The sequence below is a fragment of the Panthera tigris genome, chromosome C1, assembly GCF_018350195.1.
Source record: "Panthera tigris isolate Pti1 chromosome C1, P.tigris_Pti1_mat1.1, whole genome shotgun sequence".
NCBI lineage: Eukaryota > Metazoa > Chordata > Mammalia > Carnivora > Felidae > Panthera > Panthera tigris.
In genome coordinates, this window is record NC_056667.1 from 62044483 (window position 1) to 62050174 (window position 5692).

Genomic DNA, 5692 nt, shown 5'->3' on the forward strand with positions numbered 1-5692 from the left:
AAACAAAATAAAATAAAACAAAAATCCTGCTTCTAACATCATGCCTAATAGTGAAAAATTAGAAGCTTTCCCACTAAGACCAAGAACAAGGCAAGGATGTGCCCTTTCACCACTGCTTTTTAACAGTACTAGAAATACTGGAAGTCCAAACTAATGTAATGAGAGAAGAAAAGGGGGAAAAAAAGGTATACAGATTAAGAAGAAAGAAATAAAACTGTGTTTGTTCACAGATGACATGGCTGTCAGTGTGGAAAATCCCAAAGAATCAACAAAAAACCTCCTGGAACTAATAAGTAATTATAACAAGGTGGCAAGATACAGAGTTAACATACCAAAGTCATTCACTCTCCTATATCTGAGCAAAGAGCAATTGGAATTTAAAATTAAAAACACAATACCATTAGCAGTCCCCAAAATGAAATACTTAGGTATAAATCTAACAAAATGCATTCAAGATATATATGGAAGACTACAAAGCTGTGATGAAAGAAATCAAAGAACTAAAATTTGGATCGATATTCCATATTCATGGATAGGAAGACAATATTGTCACAATGTGAATTCCTTCTAACTCGATAGATTAAATGCAATTCCAATAAAAATCCCAGCAAATTATTTTATGGATATCTGATTTATGACACCAAATAACCAACATAATATTGAAGGAGAAAAACAAAGTCAGAGGACTGACACTGTCATATTTCAAAACTTACTCAAAGCTATAGTAATCAGCACAGTATGATATTGATGAAAAATAGACAAACCAGTGGGACAGAATAGAGAGCTAAGAAACAGACCATCACAAATACTGTCAACTGATCTTTGACAAAGGACCTAAGGCAACAAAATGCAGCAAAAATTGTCTTTTTATTTTTATTTTTAATTTTTTTAATGTTTATTTATTTTTGAGAGAGACACACAGTGTGAGTGGAGGGGCAGAGAGAGAAGGAGACACAGAATCGAAAGCAGGCCCCAGGCTCTGAGCTGTCAGCACAGAGCCCAATGTGGGGCTTGAACCCATAAACCATGAGATCATGACCTGAGCTGAAGTCAGACACTCAACCGACTGAGCCACCGAAGCACTCCAAAACTGCCTTTTTAACAAATGGTGCTGAACCACTGGACAACCACATGCAAAAAAATGAACTTAGACACAGACTTTACACCTGTCACAAAAATTAACTAAAAATGGAAGATAGATCTACATGCAAAATGCAAAAATATAAAACTCCTAGAAGATAATAAAGAAGAAAATCTAGATTACCTTGGGTGTGCTGATGACTTTTTAGATACAGCCCCAAAGGCAGGGAGAGAAATAATTAATCAGCTAGACTTCATTAAAATTAAAAACTTCTCTATGAGAGACACTGTTAGGAACATGAAAAGACAAACCACAATATGGGAAAAAATACTTGTAAATGATATGTCTGATAATTAACTGATATGAAAATATACAAAAAACTTAAAACTCAACAATAAGAAAAGAAAAACGATTTTAAAATGGGCCAAAGAGCTTAACAGAACCCATGCCAAAGAACAAAAATAGATACCAAATAAGCATATGAAAAGATACTCTGGTCGCCTTGGTGGCTCAGTTGGCCAACTTGGCTTAGATTATGATCTCATGGTTTGTGGGTTCAAGCCCTGCATCAGGCTCCATGCTGACAGCACAGAGCCTGCTTGGAATTCTCTCTCCCTCTCTCTCTGCCCCTCCCCAGCTCATTCTCTCTCTGTCTCAAAATAAGTAAATAAACTTTAAAAAAGATATGCCACATCATACATCATCGAGGCAATGAGGTACCACTACACACCTATTAAAATGGCCAAAATCCCAAACACTGACAACACCAAATGCTGGTGAGGATGTGGAGTAACAGGAATTTGCATTCATTGCTGGTAGGAATGCAAAATGGAACAGCCACTTTGCAAGGCAGCTTGGCAGTTTCTTACAAAATTAAATATGCTCTCTTACCATACATCCCAACAATGTGCTTCTTGGTATTTACCCAAATAGGTTGAAAACTTACGTACACACAAAAGCCTGCATACAGCTATTTATAGAAGTTTTATTCATAATTGTCAAAATTTGAAAGTAACCAAAATGGCCTTCAGTAGGTGAATGGATAAATGAACTGGCATATCCATACAATGGAATATTATTCAACACTAGAAAGAAATGAGCTATTAAGCCATGAAAAGGCATGGACGAATCTTAAATGTATACTACTAAGTGCATAAAGCCATTCTGATACATACTGTATGATTCCAATTATATGATATCCTAGAAAAGGCAAAAATATGGAGACTCCAAGATCAGTGTTTGCCAAAGGATGAGGGGCAGAGGGTATAATAGGCAGAGCACAGGGGATTTTTAGGACAGTGAAACAGTTCTGAAATATACTACAGTGGTGGATACATGTCATTGTACATTTGTTAAAACCTGAAAATGTACAACTCAAGACTGAGCTCTAGTGAGAACTATGGACTTTGGGTGACAATGATGTGTCCATGTAGATTCACCAGTTATAGCAAACACACCACTCTGGTGTGGTACATTGAGTGTTGGGGAAGCTGTGAATGTGTGGGGCTGGGAGCACATGAAAACTTTGTACTTTCTGCTTAATTTTGCTGTGAACCTAAAACTGCTCTAAAAAATAAAATCTATTTTTTTTTTAAAGATAAACTCCTGAGAGCCTCAGCCTTACTTACAGTGCTGCCCAGAGAGCACTGAGCCCTCATCCATCCACTGCCACCCACTCTGAACACAAAACATGTGGTCATGGATAAAAATGAGCTGGGGCAGGGGACCAAACTGACCGAGCAAGCTAAACAGTATGATTACATGACAGCCTTCATGAGATCTGTAACTGAGCAAGGAGCTGAATTATCCATTGAGGAGAGGAGTCTGATCTCAGTTGCTTATAAAAATGTTGTAGGAGCCCATAGGTCTTCATGGAGGATCGTCTCAAGTATCGAGCAAAAGACGTAAAATGCTGAGAAACAACAACAGATGGATGGAGAATACAGAGAGAAAACAGAGACCCAGCTAAGAGAAATCTGCAATGATCTACTGTCTCTTTTGGAAAAGTGTTTGATCCCCAGTGCTTCACAAGTAGAAAGCAAAGACTTCTATTTGAAAATGAAAGGAGGGGCGCCTGGTGGCTCAGTCAATTAAGTGTCTGTCAGACTTCAGCTCAGGTCATGATTTCATGGTTCCTGGGTTCGAGCCCTGCATCGGGCTCTGTGCTGACAGCTCAGAACCTGGAGCCTGCTTCAGATTCTATGTCTCCCTCTCTCTGCCCCTCCCCTGCTCATGCTCTGTCTTTCTCAGTCTCTCAAAAATAAATAAACATTATTATTATTTTTTTTAATGGAAGGAGACTCCTAGCATTACTTGCCTGGGGTTGCTGCTGGTGATAGAAAGGGATTGTGTGTGGATCAGTCACAACAAGCATACCAAGAAGCTTTTGAAATCAGCAAAAAGGAAATGCAACCAGAGCATCCTATCAGATTGGGTCAGGCCCTTAACTTCTCTGTCTTCTATTTGGAGATTCTGAACTCCCCAGAGAAATCCTGCTCTCTTGTAAATACAGCTTTTGATGAAGCCATTGCTGAACTTGATACATTAAGTGACGAGTCATAAAAAGATGGAATGCTAATAATGTAATTACTGAGAGACAACTTGACATTGTGGACATCAGATACCCAAGGAGATGAAGCTGAAGCAGGAGGAGGAAGGGAAACTCACCAGCCTTCTGACTTTTGCCTGCCTCATTCTAAAATTTACACAGTGGACCATTTGTCACCCATGCTGTCCCACAAATAATTTTTTGTTTACAATTTATGACAGGTTTATGTTACTTCTTTTTAAATTTCCATTTTTCTCATGTGGCTTTTATGTTTAACATCAAGGGAATAGAACCAGTTAACATTTAGGGAGTTATCTGTTTTCATCTTGAGTTGGCAAATATGGGGATGTGGAATTTTTATACTAGTTATAAACGTTTGGCATAATACTTGGTACATTGTGGTCTCACAAAGGCCAGATTAAAACTGCTACCATGTCTCAGCGGAGAAAACTGCCTACATACTGGTTTATCCTGGTGGGGAATAAAAGGAATAATTGGCTCTATGGGGTGCCTAGGTAGCTCAGTCAGTTGAGGGTCTGACTTCAGCTCAGGTCATGATCTCGCGGTTCGTGAGTTTGAGCCTCACGCCGGACTCTGTGCTGACAGCTCAGACTGGAGCCTGCTTTGGATTCTGTGTTTTCCTCTCTCTCTGCTCGTGCTCTCTCTCTCTCTCTCTCTCAATAATAAACATTAAAAAAATTAAAAAAGTAAAAAAAGTAAAAGAAAAAAAAAGGAATAATTGTTTCCAGACACAGTTATAGTTATTGTGGGTACTTTAAGGTTTGGAGCACTTACAAGGCTGTAGTAGAAATGGGTATCCCATGGATTTTACATGTTGAACCATGTGTAACTGTGGAATACTCATTCTCAGTGTACACACCTTGGACTATAGTTGCAGAAGTGTTCCTTTAGTCGCAGACCAATTTACTCTAGATAAAGGCAGAAACAGTTCATATTCCATTATTTGCAAAGTTACCTGCTGTTTGCTTTTGTTATATTTGCTATACTCATTTTATTTGTACATAAATGTTTTAGGCAACCTAAGAACAAATGTATAATAAAGATGCAGTAAAAATAAATTGCTTAATTCCATTACTTTATGTATTTCAAGAACAGCAGCAAAACAAAAATCCCATGTATTTAACTTTTTTAGGATTTTTTTTTTTGCTTTTGTGATTTCTTTTGTGGGGGGGGGAGGGGGGAGGCGGGAATACTTGCCTAACATGCATGGGCTGTAAAAACAGTTAACAGGGAAATAACTGAGATGATGGCTAGGTTTGTTTAATGTCCTATGAAATTTTCATGAACAATCTAAGTTGTTAAGAACAAGTGTGTTAAATTCATGTAAGTGGAATAAAAGTTTTATGAGTGGACTTTTCAACTACTTTCTCTATACCATTTCATGCCAATTAGTCTTTGGTTCTGAAACTTCTCTAAAGGAAATTGTTGGAAATTTTTGGAAATTCTTTCCTTATTTCCTCTTGGCAGCATATGGGCTTTTACCAAGTTTAATACAAAGTTTATCATAACAACAACAGCAAGGTATAAACTCCTCAGGACAAAGAGAAGAGGAAAGGAAACAAAGTTTTGGAAGATGGAAAAAAGATGGAAAAAAGATGGAACAAATAGCGACTGACTCAGTATGGCAGAGAAAGGTGAAGCCCAACTACGTGGAAAGAGAGATGCCAAGGAAAAGTAAGCATGCTTGTTCTGCTAAACTCTAGAAAGATTCAGGAATTAGAGGTACCAGGTGACTTTGAAGACTAAAGGGCAAGGTAGCGTGAGCACAAGAGGATGGATTTTTGAGTCTGTAATGGGAGTATTCAGAGTTTAGTTGTCCTCCCCTAGCCTATATCCCCAGTCCACCAAGACAAAATAGGACATTACTCTAGGTGGAGATTTACTCAGAAAGGCTCTCGTTTGGGGGACACTATGAGAAAGACATGCAACCCAGGATACAGAAAATCTTCAACAAAAGAAAGTATCCCCAGGGTAGAGATGAAGACAGATCCCAAGAAAACTATGGTATAGTAGACTTAGAAAGCAGTCAGTTAGTTATATTG

General features: G+C 38.2%; 1 pseudogene; it reads left to right on the plus strand.

Annotated features, from left to right (window-relative positions):
* Positions 1 to 2779: 2779 nt before the first annotated feature.
* On the plus strand, positions 2780 to 3826 carry LOC102970114 (annotated as a pseudogene).
* Positions 3827 to 5692: the final 1866 nt, after the last annotated feature.